Source organism: Vombatus ursinus, unplaced genomic scaffold, assembly GCF_900497805.2.
Source record: "Vombatus ursinus unplaced genomic scaffold, bare-nosed wombat genome assembly UNPS02014830.1, whole genome shotgun sequence".
Lineage (NCBI taxonomy): Eukaryota > Metazoa > Chordata > Mammalia > Diprotodontia > Vombatidae > Vombatus > Vombatus ursinus.
The window spans coordinates 11,263,147-11,288,415 of NW_020954608.1; the positions used below are offsets into that span (position 1 = coordinate 11,263,147).

Consider the following 25,269-nt stretch of genomic DNA (forward strand, 5'->3'; position numbering starts at 1 on the left):
CTTGTATATAGCTTGCCTTGCATATAGTTGTTTGTAGATCGATTGAGTGATTGATATTGTAACGGAGAGGGGTTTGAAGCAGGGACACCAATCAGAAGACATTTTCAGTGTACCCAGTGCGAGGTGATTGAGGGCCTGCACCAAGTTGAGGCTTTATGAGCAGAAGGAAGGGAACTTAAAAAGAGATGTTATGAAGGTAGAAATGACCTGACTTAACAAGAGATTGGTTTTATGGGATGTGTGTAAATGAGGAGTTGAGGTTGACATCCAGGTTGCAAACCTGGTTAAATTGGGAAGAATACAGGTATCCTTGAGAATAATAAGAAGGTTGGGGAAAGGGTAGAGTTTGGGGGGAAAGATAATTCTGTTTTGGCACGTTGAGTTTGAAGTGTTTATGAAACTTCTAATTTGTGGTGTCCAAAAGGCAATTGGTAATGCATGGCTGGAACTCAGGAGAGAGACAAGGGCTGGGTATTTCTACACTGAAATGATACCTGAATCCGCAGAAGCTGATGAGATCACCAGCTGAGATAGTGTAGATGAAGAAGAGAAAAGGGACCAGAACATAGCTGTGTAGGTCACTCACAATTTAAAGGACCTAATCTGAATGAAAGTCCAGCAGAAGAGACTAAGAAGGAAGAAGAAGGTAGACAAATAAGAAATCAAGAGAGAACAGTGCCAGGAAAACCCAAAGAGGGGAGAATGTCTAAGAAAAGAGGGTAATTGGCAATATTCAAGGCTGCAGAAAAGTCAAGAAGGATGAGGACTGAGAAAAGTCTCTTAGATTTGGCAATTGAGAAATAATTAGTAACTTTGGAAAGAGCAATTTCAGTTGAATGTTGAGGTTGGAAGCCAGATAGCAGAAGGTTCAGAAACAAGTGAGAAAGTGTAAGTAGAGCCGTTATAGATAGCTTTCTCAAGGAGCTTAACGGAAAAGGATAGGAGAAATAGAGGATGACAGAAGGGAGATATGAACATGTTTGTAGGCAGCAGGAAAGGAGCCAGTTGACGAAAGATGGAAGATTAGAATAGGAATGATAGAGGGGGCAATCTGCTGGAGAAGATGAGAGGGGATCTGATCAAAGGTCATCTCTTCATGTAAAATAGGAAGTGAAGGTGGAAATAGTGGGGGAAGATAGCTGAGTGATGAAATTGCAAAGGAAAGGAGAAGAGGAAGATCTCTGCACATGGCCTCATTACAATTTGTGAGGCTAGGTTCTCAGTCAAGAGGGTTGAGGGGGCAAGGTTGCCATGAAAGGCTTGAGGAGAGATGGAAAAATTTGGAATAACCTCTATGGACAAAGTTATCTCTCAAGTATGGAACACCCTTTTCTAATGTGTCGATAAAATAAAAGTCTAGTTAAATAGAGTTTGTGTGTATTTGGAATCAGAAAACCTGGGTTCAAATCTTAGCTCTACCACTTAATTACCTCTGTGACCTTGGACAAATATCTTAACTTCTCTGGACTTTGATTTCTTCATGTATAAATGAAAAGGTTGGGTGAGATGACTTCTAAAGGTCCTTAAAATCTTAACCAGGATTTCAACTTAGTTCTTCTGATTCCAAATAGAGTTATTCATTGTATTATATTCATTGTATTCATTATATTCATATAATGCAGGGGCATTATACTTTCAACTCTCTAATACCGCACTTTGAAATACGTGTCAAATTGAAATGCTGCAGTACTAAAAAAGATCCATGCCTTCATCTATGTGGGAAACCCCTTCACTGAGGCAGATCACAAGCCCTTCACACCTTAATGGGCAATTAAGAGTTGCTATGACCAAAAAAATTAATCATCTCATTGCCAACCCTCTGTGGCTATATACCTCCCTGAAACTAGCCAGGTTGGTCCTCTTGTGTTATTAGTTCTGCACTCCAAACTCATTCAACTTTTGGCCAAGATGTAGAAATAGTTTCATTATGGACAACTAGATGCTGAATATTCATTAAAATAGATTTTTTTGTCTGTGAGTCATAGTCCTCTGTTAGTCTCCATTTCGTACATTTTTTATATTCTTGAATCATGGAAAATGGGGAACTCTGTATTGTGTACTTAGCGATACATGATTCTCCCTATTGGAACTATCTATGCCATCATTCCTTTATACCTAGATGTTTCCCAACTCCATTATCCTTTGAGTCAATCCTAGTATCAATATCTTAAATGTAAATCCCCTTTCAGAGACACTAGAAATATAAGCAGTAAGATAAGTCATCTGCATATACCATTTAATCATAGTGTAATTTCAAAAGATCTAGGCAGAAGAGGAATTTCTTTTTATTCTCTTCTCAGTATATTTATATTCCGATTTGTATTGCATTGATCTAGCAACATGTTTTATCTTCCCCTACTCTGTTGTGTTATGCCATGCCTACCATGAAGCCATCCTTAATATTCCCATCCTGCTTATCATCAAGGACCCCTTCCTCCTCAGACTATGTTGTCTTTCATTTTGCAATTCCCTGATGTGTGCATTTTCTAAAATATAGTAATAGTGCTTTAAGGTTTGCAAAGTATTTTACCTACATTATATCCTTTGGTCCTCACAGCAATCCTTGGGATAAGTGTTATTATTATCCCCATTTCACAGATGAGGAAATTGAAGCTCACAGAGGTTAAATGACTTACCCATGGTCACATAGCTAGTAAGTGTCCAAGGCAGGATTTGAACTCAGGTTTCTCTGACTCCAGGGCATCTAGGTGCCTCAGTGGATAGAGCGCTGGGCCTGGAGTCAGGAACACCTGAGTTCAAATCCAGCCTTAAACACTTACTAGCTGTGTGACCCTGAGTAAGTCACTTAATCTCTGTTTGCCTTAATCCACTGTGCAAACCACTCTGCTATCTTTACCAAGAAATCCCCCTGAACAGTACTGGCATGCTGTGGTCTCAGGGTCACAAAGAGTCAGATACAACTCAATGACTACACAACAACAACTCCAGTTTCAAGTCCAGCATTGTCTTTTGGTACATAATTATTGGAGTGAATGTGTCACATTATCTTTGTAGGCTATAAACTCCACGAAGGAAGCACCAACTTTATGTGTTCCAGCGTCTAGCACAGTGCTTTCTGCACAGCAGAGCACGTCATAAATGTTTGTCACATTGAATTCTGAGCTGCTTAACAACTGCCAGTAAGCACCCAAGTCCTAGTTTTCTTATTCATCAGAGCCTAGCATGGTGCATGAAGAGCAAACGTAGCAAATGGGCATTGGATTCATGCAGTAAGCAATTATTAAGCAGCTACTCTGTGCGAGACACTAGAGAGACTAAGATGAAAAAATAACCCAGTCCTTACCTTCCAGGCATCGGTAATCTAATAAAGAGGATGAGAATGTGCACAAAAGTAAGTGTCATGCAAGGTAGACTATGGCAAGGAGAGGTTCAGACAACATACGTTAAGAAATCTGGCAGGGCAGCGAGGTGGCGCAGGAGATAGAGCACCGACCCTGAAATCAGGAGTACCTGAGTTCAAATCCGGACTCAGACCAAACACTTGACACAAGCTGTGTGACCGGGGGCAAGTCACTTAACCCCGATTGCCTAAAAAAAAAAAAAGAAACAAACAAACAAAAACAAAAAAAGAAATCTGAGGGAGGGGTATAGGAACAGGATTCATGAAGGAGGATATGAGAGGGGTCTTGAAGAAGAAGGATTTCAACCATTTAAGGTGGGGGGTAGTGAATTAAAGGCATAGATACACAGGCATAAAGGTAACAAGCAAGATGAGATCTGGCAAGAGCTAATAGTCAAGTTTAGCTGCAACATAGAATGTATGAAGTCTAGAGGAAAATAAAGCTGGGAAAGGCAAGCTGGAGCCAGATTGTGAAAGGCCTTAGATTCCAAGCTATGGAGTTTATCTTTTATCCCATAAGCAATACAGAGCCCCTGAAGGTGTGTGAGTGGTAATGTAACGTGCATAGATCCTACATTAGGAAGACAACACTGGCATCTGGCTGATAGAGAAATTGGAGAGTGGAAAGACTGGAAACAGGAAAAATCAAGGATTTACGGATTCCTGCCTTCTTTCTCACCAAATCCCACATTTAGTGCCTTCAACCAGATAATTCCTGTGGTCACCTAAGCACTTCTGGTCCTAATACTCAGCTCTTAAGGTCCCCATCTACCTAATTAGAGATGTCTGCAGTGACTCTGTACCTTAAGTGCCCAGAAAAAATACCAAGACCTTGCAGAAACATAGATGTAGAATAGAGATGAAACTCCTTTCGAAGACTGCATAATGAGTTGTACCCCAACCAGCTGGGTCAGTAATTGTGTCCATGTAACACGAATGAGTTAGCATAGCAAGAGCGACCTCGGCTTAATCCGTGCATTTTCCGTTGCAGCTGTCACAGAAGCACATGGATGATGGGGCAGCAGCATTATGTTGGAACACTGTATAAGGTGTTGGTTGTGGTTGTGTTGTTATGTTGTTGTTTTAATCAGGGGCTAGACCAAATGCCTCATCTGCAATATGACTATTTATTTCAATTAAGCACCTGCTGTGTGAAAGGCGTTATGCTAGGCATTTGATACAAAGACCAAAATGAAATTGTTCCTGCCCTCAAGGAGCTAACATTGTAATGGGAAGATCTAACATGTATGCGAGTCAGCATATACAACATAATACAGTATCATTTCAAGAGGGACAGATTGCTAATAACTTGGGGAGGGATGGGGAAGAGGGAGCCAAAAATGGCTCTCATATAGGAAATGGTACTTGAATTGTGGCTTGAAGGAGTCCAGAGAGTTTATCAGAGAGACATGAGAAGGGAGTGAATTCCAGACAGAAAGGACAATTTGTATACAAATACTAAAGTGGGAGATGGGGTGCTATGTATGGGGAACAGCTAGCAGGCCACTTTAAGTGGAATGGAGAATCATGAAGAGGCAGGGGGGGGGGGGGGGGGGGATATGATTGGGGAGGGCATTGAATGCCAAATAGAAGAATTTGTATTTTAGGGGCAGCTAGGTGGCACAGTGGATAGAGCACCAGCTCTGGATTCAGGAGGACCTGAGTTCAAATCTGGTCTCAGACACATAACACTTACTAGCTGTGTGATCCTGGGCGAGTCACTTAACCCCATTGCCTGGCAAAAAAAAAACAAAAACAAAAACAAGAGTTTGTATTTTATCCAAGGGCCAGTAGGGAGTCATCGAAGATGTTTGAGTAGGGAGGGACAATGTGATCAGATTTGTGTTTTAGGAATATCAGTTTGGCAACTATATGGAGGGCTGATTGAAGAATAGAAAGTCTTGAAGCAGGAAAACCAGTGAAAGGGTCTATTGCAATAGTCCAGGCAAGAGGTGATAAGGGCTTGTGGAGAGAACAAGAGCAAATGTGCATCTCCAAACATGAGACTGTTTTGGTTTTTAAGATGACTAGTAACCAACTCTGTATTTCTGCATTTAATTTAAGTGAACTAAGGAATAAAAAAAGCATTTATTAAATGCTTACTGACGCATAATTTCCCAGATTCTTCTTAAATTGAGAGTAAAAAGGAAATGAAGATTGGAAGTAAGGATTGGTATGTAAGAGCACTGATCATATTAAAAAGGAAAATGAAAATGTAGCAAACTGTACAATAAAGTTTATTCTGAATTTTAAACTGTAGTTCAAAACTGTTTGTATATGAAGTTTATTGGCCATATGAGATAGAAGAGAGGACCTCAGAGGAGCAATCATTTGTAAAACTTCAATATCATATCCCTTGTGCTATGTTAGATGCTCATAATCTGGTAAGATCTAGAGAAGAGATATAGAAGCAGGGATTACCAAGAAGGTAAAGAGAGCTGTTGAGCCATTCTGTTGTAGAACAACTTGCTGCCCAGTTTAAGTGGACAGAGAACTGGTTCTGGGGCTAGAAAGACCTGAGTTCAAAGTCAGCCTCTGCCACATACTGGCTGTGTGACCCTGGGCAGATCACTTAAGCTCTAAGCACCCTAGGCAACTCTTAACTATTAGGTTGCAGAAAGTTGCCAACATACATTAACAGAAGGATGAAATCACAGGTCTGGTCCCATCCCCTGTCCCATCACTGACTATGATAATAAGAAAAAGGATTTGAGTACACAGAAAAGAAATGAATAATAGAAAACCTGTTACTGTGAGATTTTTCATTGTAAATCTTTTTGAATGTCAGAATTTTTTTTTTAAGTGTTAAGTTGTTTGGGGTTGTGTCATCATGTGTGTTTGTGTCATCAGTGTGTGAGGAGCAGATATTGTGTGAAGGGGAGTAATACGAAATAAGACTGAACAGGTAGATGGGTGCCAGATTGTGAAAAGCTTTAAATGTCAGGCTGTAGAGTCTGTGTTTTATCCTCGAGGCAACAAGGAGCCATTTATTTCATAGTGTAGAGCAAAGCACCCCAGACAAGAATCAGGACACCTAGTTCTGTCCCAGATTTTCTGTGTGACCTGTCCCAGATTTTCTGTGTGACCTGGGCAAATCACTTGACCTCTCTGGGCCTTACTGCCATTGCCTGGGAAATGGGGATAATGAAACATGTCATACCCACCCCATAGGGTTATTGTAAGGATCAGATGAGAAATGCACTTGGAATGGAATTAAGCCTTATACCAGTGGCAATTATTGATAGTTATTCTCCTGGATGGTGTAATGATGCTGAGGTTGACAAAAGCACAGGAGCTGCTCTTCCTGAGAGTCAGGGTATGATGACCTGGTTCAGATTCAACTAATTATCTTCTGCCTACCTGAGCCCCCTCTTCCGTTCCCCACAATACCCACAGAACTCCCCATTTCTTCAATAACCTCCCCCTTCCAATCCTTGTGGTTGGATGCAGTAGTTTTTCTTTGCTGTTCTATGTGCTGTCAGACAGCTGTTGTAGTTGACTCCAGGGTGGCTCTATTTCAGAGGCAAGTGAACCGATTCCTATATATAGCATGTAATAAAATTTGGGTTGGTTTGGGAGGAAAGGTGCAGAGGCAGCCTAACTTAATATTAATGCAGTATTAGTACTGGTGACCCCAGGACTCAGGAGAGCTAAATTCACTCTCCTTTACCCTTGGTAAAAAAAAGGGGGGTGGGGGGGTTTGGCCTGTAATTACAGTTTGATTTCTAACCCACCTAATTTCCACTTGCTCATTATTTTTCTCCAAATTTTTCCTTGGAGTACAAATCTTTTTGTGCCCATACCTAAAGACACTTTGGTTTTTATTTAGGAAGATTTAAGTTTAGATCCAATCAGCAATTTAAACCCCTCTCCTTCTCTTTTTCCAGCCCATTGACACAATTTGAAGGTCATTTTCCTACTACTTGAGTTCCTCCCCAAACTGGTAACCTACTTGACTCCCTAGAGGGAAGAGCACGGGATGAATTCTCAGGGAAACTGAGACGAAACCTCAGAATAAAAATAAAGGATGTAAGCAGCTTTTATATTTTATTTTCTCTTTGCCAGGGAAAATTTTTTTAAATTCTTTCATTGGTAGAGAAGCAAAGAACAGTAATGTTGAGTGAAGAAAAGCGCTGTTCCTTTATTAACAAGGGGAAGGGGAAGCCTAGGACCCCATTTGGTATAGGTCAGAAATGACTCAGTGGACACCCAGCTTCCCCGGGCTGTTTGCTGTCTAGCTCCCTTCAGTGACTTTAATAGGTTGTGAAGCAAAGCACTGCTCTTGGATAACCCTTCTGGTTTCTTGGAAAATTCACTCCATAAATTCCTTTTCTTTCTTATGGAATGTCTTATTCCAGTAACCCATGGCCACTTTCCAGGCTAGCAAAGCCAGTCTCTTGGGTGATTTGCAGGATATCACAAGTAAATCTCTTCGAAAATGATGCTTCAGAAAGCACCCAGTTCCTTCTGCTAATAACCACAACCCATCATGTGACATCTGTCCCTTCCCCACTCCGCCCCCCCCCCCAAAAAGGAGTATGTCGAAATTAATCTTTTGTCTGTCTTCATTTACATTTCTTAGTAGGTGGTAAGGGACTCTTTTGTTACTTCAGCGTTTTGTGGTTTGGGTTTTTTTTTCATTCTTGTTACTCAGTTCAACTCGGGCTTGCACAGTTAACACATGCACACGAGGCCAGGCGGCCGTTTTGGTTTTCTGCGCTGATGTTGTTCTTGGCTCGGGATCAGTTCTGTGAACTTCTGGTGTCCAACTGGTAGGACCTGAACGTCGGTGTTTAACAAGTGCCTGTAGTCAAAACACTTGGTGTGTGCGAGCGCCGAGCCTGGCTTGTAGCGGCCGCAGGTCACTCCTGGATTCCTGGGCAGCACTGCACACCCCTCGTCACGTCATGTCACGTAGCCCTGTTTTGTTTTGTTTTGTTTTCCGCGTGTGCGTGCGTGCGTGTGTGTGTGTGTGTGTGTGTGTGTGTGTGTGTGTGTGTGTGGCGTATTGCTGCTGCTGCTGCTGCTGCTCGGGGTGGGGGTGGGGGTGGGGGCTTTTTTTTTCCCTTCCTTGTGACGGCATCCGTACTAATGCGAATCGCGTCAGGTTCCAAAAGTACAACATGTTTACAGCCGTCGTAGAATCAGATTAAGTTGGCAGCCTGAGTCGTTCGTAAGTGGTTTGAGTTTACATTTATTCTTCTTTCTAGCAGGATATTTTGCATAATTTTGCTGATCCTGTGTTATTTATAGACTTTTTTTTTTAAAGCAATAGGGATGCATGCTAGTTCCTGTTTCAGCTTCAGAAAGTGAAATTTGCCCTCCTTGCAGATAAATAAATGCAATGCCGGGACAGCAAAGTTACTTTTGCACTTGGTAGACATCCCAGTGATGTCATTTGACCTAGTCGTAGGGAGCAGGCTTTCCTCTCACTGGTGTTATCCGAAACCCTGATAATTGTCTTAGAATATTTGTTGTTTTTCCTGCCTCTATTACGAAAGGAAATGAAATGAAACTGATGATGCCGCTTCCTCTCCGGTCACTCTGTGAGGGGTGGATACAGCCCGGGGGGGGGGGGGGGGGGGGGGGAAGGGGTTTGTTGCCAAACCTTACTGCATCTGGACTTGGTTTATTATCGACGTCATCCAAGGAACCTGCTTCGTAGCCCAGAGAGCTGGTCTTGGGGATTTAGTTTGATAGATTGGTGCAGAGGGCCTAATACAGAGCAGTAGAAAGAGGGACCGTGTGTTTTTAAATTTGTCTTTACAAAAATGAAAGTGCTTTCAACGTGTTTGTTTAAAACAGACACAAAAACTAGGTGAAACAAGTGCCAGTTGTAGCTGCAAGATGACACACTTTCCAGTCCATTATTTGTCCAGCTTTCTGGCTCGTAGATAGTGTCTGTCTGTCTGTCTGTCTGTCTGTCTCTCTCTCTCTCTCTCTCTCTCACCAACGCTAGGCATATTTTAAAACTCCAAGCCAGAATTACTTTTCGCATACTGTTTACCAGAAGAGTAAGCTAAAAATTGCTCAGCTTTGCCCAGTGAATAGCTGTGTAATTAAATTAGCTTTTGATAGTGTATGTTAAGCATCCCTATCTCTCTGGTCTGTTCACTAGTGAAATTTGCATTGTTAAGTAGCCTGTTCATCAGCATAATGATTTCTGCATCACAGTTGAATAGACCAGGATAACATTGTAAATGAGAGGAGACACTTCATTGTGCCTCTGGTTAAATATTGTAAACCAAACAAATAAAAAGGAGAGATGATAAGTATAAATTTAGACTGTGTAGAAGATCATCTGATTATGAAATCTGAACTGATAAAAATCATTTGGTCACACACAGTTACCATTCCCTCCCCCTTTGAATCCAAACTGGGCCCAAAACTACAATGGACAGTTAAAACTGGCTACAAAGTCGAACATTAAGCTGATTCTTGAAGTGTTTATAACTATTTATTACCAATAGGAATTATATTTTGCATCTGCAAAAAAATTCATAATTTTTTCTATATTGACATCTAACTGCATCACAGAATTTAATACTGATAAGGCCTAGCTTTTTAAAAGGTGCTTTCATGTCGAGGGGCTCCATCAACCTCCTGGAGGTTCTCTCATTAGTCCCAGCAAGCTAGCTAGGAAGAAGTCAGGCATTATTTCCTTATTGTCCTTGCTGGAGAAAGCGATTCAGAAAACATAAGTGATTAGTCAAGGGCTTGGGTTGTATAAGCCTTACAGAAGGCAAGCTGGAGAACTGAAGTCAGGGGCCCTGGTCTTACCCCATTAGACCAGAGGCCTTCCCACTAACCCAGAGACTGCCCCCATCTGAATAGGGAGAAGTGACAAAGTATCCCCATAGATATTTCTTTTGTCCTTCCTTTCTGTCTTTCAGGTAATCTGGAATTTCACCCTTTGCAGACCTCCAGTCATAGGATGATGGGATCATAGCTAGAAGGGACCTCATTGGTTAGAGTCCAACTGCTTCATTTTAGAGATGATGAAAGTGGGAGTCTGTAGACAGGAAATAACATATATAAGGCCACACAGGTAGTGAAAGGTGCTGGACCTGGAACTCAGATCCTCTGACCCCACATACAGCACCCTGGAGTGTACTGTACACTTCCTCCTTTGGTGTTTATTTTTATTCTCTGCACTTCTTAGGTAGAAATTTAAGAGTTTTTCCTGCTCTTAGAAAATAGCATGATATGTGACAAATGCAAAAAATTGAGTTGAACCCAAAACTCTTTTTATTGTAATTTGAGAAAAATAGCAAGTGAATACTGAAAGATTTTCCCGGCCATCTTCTTCTCTTGTTCTTATATATTTAAATTGATCAAACTGGCCTGCCTAGTCAGCCTTGGGAAAAAAGGAGACCTAGTCATTTGCCAGGCTGTCTATCATCTCTGACCCTTGTTTGCTAAGGCCTTTACTCTTTGCCATCTAGATATCTTGACTTGAGTAATTTTTCAACGTCCTCATGATAATGTGCTCTCCAAAATGGTAGGAAGATACTGGGAGTATCTGACAAAGCAAATATTTTTTGAGTGATTGATTGCAATTTCTGGGCCAGTTAGCAGCAGTAGGTGTTAACTGTGTAAATGGCTCTCCTGTTGTCCACCTCCATTTACTCCACCTCCCTCTACCCCACTGAGGCCAGGTGCTCCTGTGACTTGTGCTGGAGGCTGATCCTACAGCCTGAAGGTGGTATTTTGGTGGAGGGGGATTTGGAGGGAAGTAGGGGTTCAGGCAGCTTTGATACAATGGAAAGACCACTGGCCCTAGAGTCAGAAGACTTGGATCAAATTTTACCTGATACTACCTGTGTGGCCATCGGTTGACCATTTAATTTCTCAGAGTCTCAGTTTCCTGCAAAATAAGAGTGCTAACTGGATGGCCTCCGAGGGCCCTTTGACCTCTAAGATCTATGATTCTGTGGGTTCCATTGTGTCTATGTGGCTGATTGAGAGGGAGGTATGGAGTCTTGGATCTAGAATCCCATTGAAGTTTATTCATATTCCTTGAACCGAGGGGACTTGTGAAGTGATTGTTTATTGGATCATTTTCCTTGAGAAGATTTTGATCATCTTTTATTATTTTCATTACTTTCAATTTATTTGTATTATTTTATGTGTTTATTATTCATATATATATTTTTTTCTTTTTTTTTGGTGAGGCAATCGAGTTAAGTGACTTGCCCAGGGTAACACAGCTAGTAAGTGTCAAGTGTCTGAAGCCAGATTTGAACTTAGGTCCTCCTGACTCCAAGGCCAGAGCTCTATCCACTGTACCACCTAGCTGCCCCTATTATTCTTATATTTTAAAACAGATGTCGACTTACTGCAATTTTAGTCATTGAACAGAGAATTAAGATTCCTGAATTTTTATAGAATTTAAGTTCAAGGTTTATTTTTCTCTGTGACTTGCAGCATGTCAGATCACTACTCAGCCTCAAAACCCAACCTGGGACAGAGGACAATACCATCAGAGAAGGCAGCATTGCTTACTCGGAAGGTCAAATCCAAACTATATTGGTGATATATTCATAGATCTAGAGCTGAGGAGGGGACAGATACAAGCATTTATTAAGCACCTCCTATGTGCCAGATACTGCTTAAGCTTTATCCATTTGATCCTTACAACAATCCTGGGAGGAAGGTGTTGTTATAATCCCCATTTTACAGTTGAGGAAACAGATTAAATGATATGCTCAGATTCACACAGTTCATAAGGGTCTGAGTTCAAATTTGAACTCAGGATCCTGATTCCAGGCCCAAATCTCTATTCCCTACACCAGTAGCTCCCTGGAAGGGAGCTTAGTTATTTATACCCTTTGGGAAGAAGCCAAAATGCTATAGGGTATGTAGTTTAGTTTTTTAACTTAAAGTAAATTTAATTTTTATTAATTTAGCAATCATTTATTAAGACATTTATTAAACATTGTAGTGCCAGACACTTCCTTGTGGACTGCATATTAACTTAGTTTTAAAATGTACTGTTGTCTATGTTTTCTTGTATTTTTATTTGTTTTGTTAAATATTTCCCAATTACGTTTTCCTCTGGTTGGGACTTCACCCATACTTCCACCTGGGGGGCTCAGGGGGCTGAGTGACTTGGCTGTGGTCATGGCTAGTATCAGACTCAGGACTTAAATACAAGTCCACCACCCCACCCCCATTACACCATACTGCCTCAGCAAACCTTAGAAGCGCTTTATAAATATCAGTTATTATTCTGTAAATAATCAACAAACATTCATCACAAGCCTGCCATGTGTCAGGTACTTTGCTAAGAGCTGGAGATTTTTTTTTCCTAACTGAACCCGTGATTCACCTGTGGAGCTCTGTAGTGAAGCGCTGTAGTGAAGCGCTCCTTTTATCAATGCACATTGGCACCTGCTATGAAATTTATAGTCTCAGAGAGTTGTCAAAGACGTGTAGAGGTGAAGTGACTTCCTCAAGGTCCTGGGGCCAGCTGGGACTTTAAGACAAGTCTTTCTCACTGTACTGCCAGTTTTCTATCCACTACGCCACACTGCCTCAAGCTCTACAAAAAGGCAGTTCCTGTTTCCTGAAGATCAGGGATTCCAGAGTTATTCACTTTAAAGATCCAAAGATCTTTAAAAAGGGGGTACCAATTGCTGAGGTTACCTTTACATTTGACCTTCTCTTCTTGACACACCTAAGGCTCTTGTCTACTTCATTAGTAGGTTTGAGGAGGAAGGATAGAGTAAATTACCAGGTGGGGCGAGTTATCAGAACGTCCTCATGTTCTTTATCATAGCTTTCATACACACACACACACACACACACACACCCCCATCAGAAGGCATTTAAGGATACACACACACACACACACACACACACACACACCTCACCGTGCCTGGCACATAGTGGGTGCTTGATAAATAGTTGATGATGGGGGCAACTAGTTGGCACAGTGGATAGAGCCTTGGAGTCAGGAGGACTTGAGTTCAAATGTGACCTCAGACATTTGACACTATCTGTGTCAAGTGACAGTACCTGGGCAAGTCACTTAATCCTGATTGCCTCACCAAAATGCAAAAAAAACCCAAAAAACGAGAACTTATTAATGGTGACTATGATGACAAATAAAAGTTTTATTAATTTAACAATCATTTATTAAAACATTTATTGAATACTGTAGTGCCAGATGCTATGCTAAGCAATGGGGATACAAAAAGAGGCAAAAGACAGTGCCTGCCCTCGAGGAGCTTACAATCTAATGGGGGAGATGACACGCAAGCAAATATATACAAACTAAGCTTCATACAGGATGAATAGGAAGTAATTAATAGAAGGAAGATATTTCATGGAATCCTATGAAATTATTATTGGAAAACCAGGGTGGGAAATCATTGGTGTGCCTGGTATCCCAGAACTCTGGCCACTCTAGGCATAGGGCAAGACCCTTAATTTTCCTTCTGTTCTCTCTTTTATTTAATGAGGAATTAATTTTTAAAATGAGATCACCTCAAGAGCCTTCCTGCTCTGGTGTCCTTCAGAAAAACTGTGATCTGCAATTGTAGATTTTCTGGATTGAGTTGGTCCAAAAATGGCAAATTATCCCAAGCTGTTGGGTAAACTTTAGTTATTTCAAATAATTTTAGTTATTTGCAGTGGAAAAAGCCCTGGATTCAGAGTCAGAAGACCTGGGTTTGAATCCCAGCCTTAATAAAATCACTTAGGGGCAGCTAGGTGGCACAGTGGATAGAGCACCAGCCCTGAAGTCAGGAGAACCTGAGTTCAAATGCGGCCTCAGACCAGACACTTGACACTTACTAGCTGTGTGACCCTGGGCAAGTCACTTAACCCCAATTGCCTCACCAAAGAAAATAAATAAATAAATCAAATCAAATCACTTAACTCTTCTGAGCCTCCATTTCCTCATCTGTAAAATATTCATACTACATACCTCATTGGACTGCTTTTTGTATTATACCACTATGTAAAGGACAGTTATTACTTTTTTTATTTTTTTTATATAACAGGTCATTTAAATGGTAATAAAGCCTGCTTTCTGAAGAAAAAGGAGCTAGCCAATAGTGTAGCCCTAAGTTATCTTTAGTGAGTCCTGTTGTAGTTTTAGGATGGTGCCATCAAAGCAGTCATTTTAGAGGAAATATGCTGGTAGTAAATTGGAAATAGCCGGATGATGGAAATGGCTAAGTGTCTCAGTCAGTCAGCAAGAGTTTATCAAAGGGGCAGCTAGGTGGTGCAGTGGATAGAGCGCCGGCCTTAGAGTCAGGAGGACCCCAAGTTCAAATCTGGCCTCAGACCCAGATTACTAGATGTGTGACCCTGGGCAAATCACTTAACTCCATTGCCTAGCCGAAGGAAAAAAAAAAGTGCCACTATGTGCCAGGCACTGTGCTAAGCACTGGGGATATAAAGAAAGGCAAAAGAGATCCCTGCCCTCAGGGAGCTCACAGTCTAATGGAGAAGATAACAAGTAAACAGTTATGTACAAACAGGATAGATAGATGGGTGGAAAGATAGCTGTCTTGTACATAATTGTACATATATGCACACACATATACATACACATATTATATATGTAGATATATAACAAATTGGAGATGATTGCAAGAGGAAGGCATTAGAATTAAGGGGGATTGGGAAAAGCATCTTGAAGTGGGAGTTTAGCTGAGATTATAAAGAGGCCAGGGAAACCAGGGGGTAGTGATGAGGAGAGAGAATATTTCAGGCATGAGGGGCAGCCAGAAAAAAATGCCCAAAGCTGGGAGAAGTGTCTTGTTCAAGGACTGGCAAGGAGGCCAGTGTCACTGGATCATAGAGTTTGTGGGGGTAAGTAAGGTGTAAGAAGACTGGAAAGGTAGGAGGGGGCCAGGTTATAAAACGCATTGAATGCCAAATAGACAATTTTCTGTTTGATCTTGGAAGTACTAGGGAGCCTGTGAAGTTGGTTGAATTGGTGGAGGTGATTTACATGGTCAGACCTACACTATAGGAAGAACAATTTTAAACATGAGTAGGGGACTTTCCCTGACAGGATTTCTTCTGCTTTCCTCCCCTGCTTACACTGTTTTCCTCTAGTATCTTTTCTGGGAGTCTCAAAATAGCTCCCTCTCCTAATTTAATAATACTTGGCCATTGGCATGTGCAATGAAGCCCCATCAACAGTTATTTTTCACATTTCTCCTTAGTGTTCATTTCTCTTACCAGATAGATATAGGGACACTGAACCAGGGTAGAGACAGTAGAAATTAGTCATTTATTGGTTTCCACTCTAATTGCTGTTCTTTTCCCACGCCAGGTGTGTCAGAGCATGGGCATCCATTTCTTACTCTCCCTCCTCTCCTGCTGGGGGGCCACCTCATTGCTAGCTTTCCAGTGCCAACAAGATGTCCTCTGACAACCTTTGGAGAAATCCCTCTGACCCTTTCCACAGATAAATCAGGAAAGCAGGGGGGGGGGGGGGGGGGGAGGACAGACTCCTCTCTAATCATCCATACATCCTGAGTGAGATAAAAAGGTGGGTTTCCAAGAGATTTGTGCCAGGCCTATCGAAGCGGGGACATCCTGTCGCTCTGAAAACAGTCAGGTACAGTAGGGCTTTCAGCCAGGGGTTTTCTGCTGACTATTGTTCCAGCCCTGGGAGTTTAACAAGCTGATGACAGAGGGAAAACACACAGCCAGGTTTACTCAGCATGATTTGGGTGAGAGTGGGGGGAGGAAGATGCAGAGGAGAGATCCATTACCCTTCATAAACCAGTGCCCTGTTCTGGCTTGAGATGGTAGAAACAGCAATTACTATTGAGAAGAGAGAAACAGAAATTTGCTCCTTCGCAGTCAGTTTTACTGTTCTCTCCTGAAAGCCCCTTTCCTTCTGACAGTCCGAATATTGATTCTTCTTTGGATTTTACTTATGATCTCTGTCCATAGACACTGTAGCTTTTAGTTGTTTTTAATATGCATATTTTCTTGCTGCCTGAGAGGATGGTCTGGCCTCAAGGATGAAAAAATACAGGCTCTTGAGGCAGATTCATTGAGTGCACCTTTGACTTGATTCATTCATTCATTCATTTATTCAACAAGTATTTACTACATACTAACTGTATGTCAAATGTTGTGCTAGGCAATAAGGACAGCTCCAGTAGCTGCATAAAGACATGCTCCCTATGCTGTGTGAACTTAACTCCTAATTTGGAAGATTAGTAATACACAGATAAAAAGGTAACAGGATGGGCCAGTGCCCAGAGGAGTAATTGGACCAGTGAAGAGGAATTCTGTTAGGGAAAGATCAATATGGACCAAAGTTCTCTGGAGGACCTCCTGGGTAAGGTGGACTTGAGCTGGATGTTGAAGGATTGGTAGGATAGGGGATGGTGGGGGACAAAGGAGGACAGCATTCTCTTTGAGAAGAGTAAGTGGCATGAAGGAAATGGAGGATTAGAATTGGAAATTAGAAGTTTCTTTTCTGGAGAAAGTGAGACCAGCCTAGCTGGAGGAGGAGGTTTCTGTTGGGAGGTAGTGAAGAATAAACATGGTAGTATTAGCAAAGTGGGACCAGAATGTGGAGAGCTTTATAAGCTAAGGTAATATGTGGGTTCTAACCTTTATGCATTTGGTAGGCATCAAAGATTTTCTGAGCAGTGGAATGAGGATGAGATCAGTGTTTTGGAAGATTCATGCGTTAGTGTATATAGGATGAGTTGAAAGTGGGGAGAGACTGGAAGAAAGGAAGCCAGAAGGTTGTTTCCATAATCCAGGTGTGACTGAGTTCAAATCCGGCCTCAGACACATAACACTTACTAGCTGTGTGACCCTGGGCAAGTCATTTAACCCCATTGCCTAGCCAAAAAACAAAACAAAAAAGAAAAAGAAAAATACATAATCCAGGTGTGAGACAGAATTGGAAAGAAACTGAGTAGTAGAGATTTCAAAGGAAAAAACTGAGAGATATAAGGGATGAATGAAAGGGAAGAGTCAATAGTCTTGAAGCTTTAAACCTGAGGGAAAGTGGTGCCATAGATAGAAAAAGTGAAGTTAGCTAAGAGCGGGAAGTCTTACCTCAATTTTCCCATTTCAACAACGGGGGGAAAAAACAGTACCTCAGTTTTCCCATTGTACAAGGTTAAAAAAAAGGCTGTGTTTGGTGTTCAGTATGCAAGTTTGAGGTCCTCAGAAGTAAATACTATGTAAATATTTCGCTTTGTTATCTTAATCTACTTGTTGGCCCAGAGTTTAGAGGGAGGGGTTTAATTAACTCTTTATTACCCAAATACTTGGGCCAGAACAAAATGGCTTGGGGATGGGGGTGGGGAGAGAAGATAATCTGTCCACCCTGGACTCCAGTTAACACTAGGCCAGCTGGAGGCATCCAGAGGTGTGGGATGCTGGCCTTGGGACAGGGCTTCAACTTTTCTCCTTCCTCCCCACTGCCCCACCCCCTTCACAGCACACCTTCAGCTGTCTCTTCAGAGCTACCAACAAAGCTAGTCAGTTTGGGTCTGGAAAGACTCTTGAGTGACTCACATGCCAGCTGTCCTTGCCTTTGCTCTGTCTTTCTTCTAATTATTGCAACATTGCAACACATGCTGTAATTGACAGTCCCCACGGGGAGAAGCTGGTCTTGGAAGAAAAATTCCGGTCAGTTCTTTGCTCTGCATAGGCGAAACTGAGTGTATATAACCTGGCTCTGAATTGGTGACCCAGAAGCCATGTTACTGTGTGTGGCTCCTTCTACCTGAGTCCTCGGGGAGTAGATTGATTGACTCTGGCATCCTTGGAAGTGGTGGTGAGCTGGGCGGGCTCCAGAGGGAAGAGAAGGTCACTCCCCTTTGTTCTGATTAAATCCGTTCCAAAGAAATGGAATTTGTGGAAACAAGTTCTTCTTCATGGGCCAGCACCAAGACCTCTAGCCATAAACTGATTAATTCTCCTTGTGAATTTCTTTGCCAGAAATTTTTACCCCAAGTCTAAAGCAAGGAAAGAGAAAAGAAATCCAGACATATGCCAGTCATATTCTGCACATTTCACTGGAGATTTACCTCAGTGTGGCCCTATGGGCTTTTCAAGGTTAGGAGTTATCATCTGCCCCAAAGTAAAAGAAGCAGGGAACCTCGTGATTGGAAAGAGTAATCTCCCCCCTCCCCTCTGAAATTCTACCTTAGAGTTTCTTGGCTTTGGATCTTAATAATTCCCCATTAAAATGGAAATGTCCCTGTAGCAGGACATTAAACATTACTAGTTGTTTACTACTGAGAGAGCAAAGAGCTACTGGAAGGAGACCTAAAGTAAGTGAAGGAAGAAGTGATGGAGGAAGAGGACAAGTCAAACTTCACTTTTTTTAGTGTTTTGTAGAGGTAGTGGATAGTGCTTAGGACTTGGTGTCAGAAGATGTGAGTTCAAATCTTGCCTCGGACATTTAGTAGCTGTGAGACTCAAGGGCAATTCACTTAACCTCCAAGTGCCTCAGTTTCCTCATCTGTAAAATGGTTGTAATACCTACCTCACTGGATAGAATGAGTTAATGTATGTAAAATGCTTTGCAAACCTTAAAGCTCTACAAAAAGCTACCCACATACGCTCCTTCCCCTCACCTCCACACCCCCAACCAATCTATTGTGAGAATGGATGTGTGCTCCTAATAGGCCTTATCCTGGAAATTCTACCCGCTTTGTTGTTGATTTGCATAAAAATTGACCTAATGGGGCTGGATCACTGAATCTTTGGTTCTTCTTACAATTCTAGAATGTTTTTTGTCTGGACCTAATTTCCATTGATAAGAAAACTCCCTCTACAAATGCAGATCTACAGATGTTCTGCAATGTATAATCTTAAACATGGGCACGAAAAGGGGACTTGCTACTATCAGAAGAAGCAAGGAAGAAGGGAAAGCAGAAAGCAATAAGTGCCTGCTTGCCTGGCAAGTACTTTTGCTCATTTGATCCCCAGAACAACCAGGAGGTAGGTGCTTATTATTATTATCTCCATTTTACAGTCGAGGAAACTGAGGCAGACAGTATTTAAGTGACTTGCCCAGGTCCCAGGGCTAGTAAGTGTCTGAGGCTGGATTTGAACTCAGGTCTTCCCGACTCTAGGCCCAGCTCTATCCAAAAGTATCGCTTAGCTGCCTTCAACTAGGATTTGGGGGCCTGAAAGCAGATAAACCTAATCAATGAGGCCTGCTGTCTATCCACCAGGAACCTTAGAGATCATGCAATTATAGTCATCTAGTCCATATCCCCATGCTGAGGTCCAGAGAAATCGCTTGCCCAAGGTCACACAGTTAACAGGCCATAAAACTGGTATGGGAACTCAGATCTTCTGAAATCAAATTCAGGTTTCCTTCCACAGGAAGAAACTGAATATGAGTGGTCTGCGTAAATTCTTAGCTAAAAGTATCATGCAGAAATACTTTTAAAATGATCGTAATAACAATAATAATAATTACTACTACTACTACTACTGCTGCTGCTACTACTACTACTGCTGCTGCTGCTGCTACTACTACTAGCATACCCTATTGGGTATAAAAAAATGTTTCTGTCAAAATGCACGGGCCCCTAAGAATCAGAGGAGAGATTGTAAAGGCACAAGCAGCCTAGAGGAGAAAGCATTGGGTGAGAATCATCAGGTTTTTTTGGTCTGTGGAAATTAATTGCCATAAAACAATGACAACTGCAAATGTTGTCTAAGATTGCAAGACTGCCTAACCAAACTTCATGTGTGCTAAGACTCTGCTTAGCACAGTGCCTGGCACACAATGTGGTAGGGGCTTCATAAATGCTTATTGACTGACTGACTGAAAACCCTAATCAGGCCTGCCAGGACCAGGAAGCAGCCCCAGCTGCCCTGCCTTTCATGTGCTTCTCAATAGAGAGATCAAGGGCACCTGGAAGAGAGTGAGTTGTGGCATTTTCTGGTCTACTTGGGGTGTCTTAAGAGGGAGGCAGTGTGGTCGAACAGGTCATCGAACTGGGCTGAGAGCCAGGAAACATCCCTAACGAGCTGTTACTTAATTTCTCAATGTCTCAGCCTCCTCAGCTAAAAGGCAAAGACTGTCCCACTTGGGGGATGCTATGTAGTGTGAGTGAAGTGTTTCTTTGCTTTGTCTAACTGGACTATTTGGGGCCTGCCGAGGTGTATTGACAAGAGAGCCTGCCAGTCGAGACATTCAGCTATCTTAAGGGTTCATTCAGCAGTTAGGAGCTACTGCGTTAAGTGAGGCCATTCCTAATTGGTGGGCTGGAGCTCAGACAGACATGGAAAACAAGGTGGATGACCTTGAGAGGTCTGAAGCATAGACCAGTCTATTAAGACAGCCAGTGGCTTCTCCAGGGAGGGTCTTTTGGCCTTGAATAGGATGTGGAATGTGAATGTGGAAAAGTTTTAAAGCACCTTTCACACCTCCAGAAACCTTTCCTAATTGTTTTACTTCTCAATAGTCAGGTGCATAGGTCATAGCACACTAATCTGCATTTATTCATATATTTCCCTGGGATGTCTTTTTTTTTTTTTTTTTGGTATCTCTAGTTGTGTTTTCTTTAGATTATGGAAGTCCTTGAGGACAGGGAGAGGGTTTTCTTTCTATATTATCAGTCCATAGGTTCTCACCCCAGTTCCTGCAGTATGAACGTTGGTTACTTGCTGTTGATTACAAGACTGACTGACTGATGGATTGGGAATGATAACTTTTCAAGCAGGGAGTGATAGATCACAATATCCATCTTTTTCACTATACAAAGGAGAAGGTAACCTAGAAAGGAAAAAAAAAAAAAAGGTAGGGGTGTGCCTACTGGTTTCTATCTATGGTCTTGTTTCCCTCAGGTAAAGGCAAGCACTAGCCCACGTGTGTGACTAGATTAATGCCACCACAAGGACATTGAAAGCAAGATGACAGTTGATAGAATACTTCCACCCTTACCCATTTTTAGCCTTTTCCTTGCCCAGGGTTAAAAAGAGAAAATAAACTGAGAAAGCCCAGCTGAGAAGCATTGTTCTCATTGGCATAATTTAGACCTTTTTCTTTGCTGCTGCTGGCACATGTAAGGAGGTGTTGACTGAGTACAGCCACACCCTAAAGTACTTTAAGACAATTTCCTGTTTTCAAGTGCCAAAAAGCACCCACAGAGAATAGAAATGGTTCTGTCCAGGAGGGTTCAGCAGCAGACGAAAGCATCTATGGGTGGCTGCCCATGGTTTCTATACTCTATTGGGCAGAAAGCCTTGGGATATTCTCAGCTTCTTGTTCCTCATGGAGTTGAGTTCTCCTGACTGGAGACTATAGGAAATAGAAGGTACCTGTCTTCTTACGAGATGAAGTCATCCTAAATAATAATTTGTTGTTCTTGTTCAGTTGTTTCAGTTGTGTCTGACTCTTCATGACCCCATTTTGGGGTTTTCTTGGCAAAGATGCTGGAGTGGTTTGCCGTTTCCTCCTTTAGCTCATTTTACAGATGAAGAACTGAGGTAAACAGGGTTAAGTGACTTGCCCAGGGTCACACAGCTAGTAAGTGTCTGGGGCCAGATTTGAACTCAGGAAGATGAGTCTTTCTGATTCCAAGCCAGTGTCTACCCACCACCCCTAAGTAATAATAACTAATGTTTATAAAGGACTTTAAAGTTTGCAAAGTGCTTTACATGTCCTATTTGAAACAAGTTGCCCCATTCAGATGTGGCTCACTTTGCTAAATACATGTGCTCCCAGGAAGCTGTGTTTGTGTTAAATTCTTGTAAATTTAATCATTTTAAATTCACTACAGAAGCTGGCTTTTTTTTTTTTAAGTGATGCTGACTGATTTCATCTGAGTAAGGAGCTTCTGATAAGAAATCCTCTGCAAGGGCAGCTAGGTAGCACAGTGGATAGAGCACTGGCCCTGGAGTCAGGAGGACCTGAGTTCAAATCCAGCCTCAGACACTTACTAGCTATGTGATCCTGGGCAAGTCACTTAACCCTGATTACCCACCCCCCCCCCAAAGGAAAAAAAAAAAGAAATTCCCTGTAGCACTCCATGCTTTGCAATGGACTTTGCAGTGGTCACTCAGTCCCTAGGTGTCTGAGGGGAGGCTTGAACCTAGGGCTTTCTAACTCATAGACAGATCAGTGCCTTCTCTGCTGCCAGCCGCTGCTTCCTGCCTGCAGTGCTTCTCCTCTTTGTGTCTGGCTCTCCAGGGAGCAGGGGGTTCTTAGACATTGGGAGCCTATAGATTTCAGGGAGTCTGTGAACTTGAGTGGGAAAAAGAAAGTACATCTTTATTTTCACTGACTTTTCTTTTCCTTTGTAATCTCCTGTATTTTATTTTATGCATTTAAAACTACTATTCTGGAAAAAGAATCCACAAGTTTCTGTAGAAGCAGTTAGGTGATTCAGTGGAGAAGAATCTCTGGGCCTTAAATCAGGTAGATTTGAGTTTAAGTCCCTACTTAGACACATATGCTAGGCAAGTCACTCTGCCTGGCTCAGTTTCCTCATTTGTAAAATGGGGAAAATAACTACACCTGCCCCGCAGAGTTATTATAAGGATAAAACTAGGTAATATTTCTAAAGTCCTTACTTAATCACGAAGCATGTAGTAGGAAAGGGCATCTTTCTATGACATCCTATTAAAGCATCTACTATGGGCCAGATACTGTGCTAAGTACTTCTTACAAATATTATCTCTTTTGAGCCTCACAACAACCATGTAAGGGTAGGTGCTATTATTATCCCCATTTTACGGTGAAGGAAACTGAGGCTGACAGATTAAGTGACTGCCCTAAGTCACGTAGATGGAGAGTGTCTGAGAATGGATGTGAGTTCAGGTCTTCCAGACTCCAGGCCCAGTGCTCTATCCGCTGTGCCAGCCAGCCCCCTGGAAGCACTTAGATAACAGCTTCAGAATTTGATGTGACACTGTAGAGAAATTTGGGATAGAAGTAGGGAGAGTTTTTCTCATAGTCAAGAGGTTTCCAGCCTTCAAGGCGTTTTGTGGATCTTTTTTTTTTTTATTCAGTCACTCAGCAAACCTTTATCAAGCACCTACTATATGCCAAATTGGGAATACAAAGACAAACACAAAATAGTCCCTTCCTCAAAGAGCTGTTGCCCCTCCTGTTGGAGGAGCCAATATGAACATATAAAAATAGCATATCAAAATTTGGTTGTGTTTTTGACAAAACCTGTAATTCCACTGGTTTCGGGGTTCTGGGGCAACTAGGTGGTGTAGTGGATAGAGCACTGGGCTTGGAATCAGGAAGACTGTTCCTGTTCCTGAGTTCAAATCTGGCCTCAGACACTTGTCAGCTGTGTGACCCTGGGTAAGTCAGTTAACCCTGTATGCCTCAGTTCCTCATCTGTAAAATGAGCTGAGGAAGGAAAGAGCAAACCACTCTAGTATCTGTGGCAAGGAAACCCCAAATGAGGTCACAGAAAGTTGGACATGACCAAAAAGATGTCAACAACAACAATTATACCAGTAACAGGTGATGAGTACCTGAACTACATGGTGGTCATGTGTGAATGAAGAGAAGAAAATGGATACATGAGAGATTTTAAATTTTGAATCTTGGTAACTGATGTGGGGGGGGGCGGTGAGGGAAGAGTAAAGAGCTGAATATTACTCCAAAAGTTATGGACCTGGGTGACTAGAAGGAAGGTGAGGGAAGGACGGAACAAAGGAATGAAGGAAAGAAGGGTCCTTGAAATAAGGAAGTCAAGAAGGGGGTTGAGTTTGTGGGAAAACTCAGTGAATTCTGAGTCATACTGACTTTGAGGTGCCTTATAGGACATCCAGTTCAAAATTCCCAGTAGGAAAAAAAAACCCCAAAATGTCCAATAGTTGGTAATACAGGGCTAGAGCTCAGAGCAGAAACTAGGGCTGGATACATAAATCTGGGAGTCATCTGCATACAAGTGATAATTAAACCCATGCGCGTTGTTGAGGTCACCAAGTGAGAAAGCAGAGAAAGAGAAGAGGGGAGCCCAGGACAGAGCCTTGGGGTGTACCCCACAATTAGTGGGGAGGGATATAAATGATGATCCAGCAAAACAGACTGAGTGGTCAGGCAGGTCAGATGAGGAGAGAGTATCCTGGAGAGAAATGTCATGAGAATCGAATGCTGCTGTAGAGATCATATATTTAGAGCTGGCTAGAACCCTAGAGTTCATCAAATCCAACCCCTTTGATTTGCCGATGAAGAAACTGAGGCCCAGAGAGGTCAAATGAATTTCCCAGGTTTAAACAGCTAGTGTTTGAGGCAGGATTCAAACCGGTTCTCCTTGACTCCAAATCCAGATGTCAAGAAGGACCAGACCAGTTAAAATTCTTTACCCTGTGAAGCCTCAGCCTACCTATTCTGCATCTTCTCTGAAGACTGGATGCCTCTGTTACTTAATAAGAGATGGTTTCGTGACACTTTCCAGATTTCTAGGGACTCAGATTTGGAGGCTAGTTTTAACCATGCTATGTGAGCAGAGAGCTTAAAAGAATAAAATCGGAAGTGGCCAGCATTGCACATACTTAAGCCACTATGGTACCTGCTGATAAAATTCAGATGTAGGCTAATCCAGTTGAGGGGGGGGTGGATTGAGGGGAGCGGGGGAGGGGAAGGGAATTGAACTCCATCAAGAGAAGATTAAGCCACTTAGATATTAACACCTTGCCACCTGATCTCTCATGCGGTCCTTCTAAGACTTCTGAGAAAGGCTTGATGTTATAAAGAAGACCAAGGCTCCTATGGTACTGGACCACAGATAACTTCGAACCCTCCTCCATTCCTTAGAGACAGGGCAGTTTTGTACTCAAAATTCTTGATGGAGAACGTCAAGAAACTTTTAGGAAAGTCCCTGGTCTGCTTTCCTCACAAGGAATAGTAACTGAAGATGACATCCGTATGGGTGGTTGCAGCCCTAGGCTGTTCTCTCCTTTCTTTGCTGGTTTTT

The 25,269-nt window shown here is 42.1% G+C and overlaps 1 protein-coding gene across 5 annotated transcripts in view; it reads left to right on the forward strand.

The window, feature by feature from the left end:
- ATXN7L1 (ataxin 7 like 1) overlaps nucleotides 1-25,269 on the forward strand; it is a 253,230-nt gene that overhangs the window by 164,072 nt on the left and 63,889 nt on the right. Inside the window, exon 1 of one of the 5 annotated variants that reach the window (XM_027838591.1) lies at nucleotides 8,061-8,133. The exons of 3 other annotated variants lie outside the window; for them this stretch is intronic. The gene's annotated coding sequence lies outside the window, so the exon portion shown is untranslated. Of the gene's footprint in view, nucleotides 1-8,060; nucleotides 8,134-8,463; nucleotides 8,535-25,269 lie in introns of those variants that run through there. One more of the 5 variants, XM_027838590.1, reaches the window with a different exon arrangement.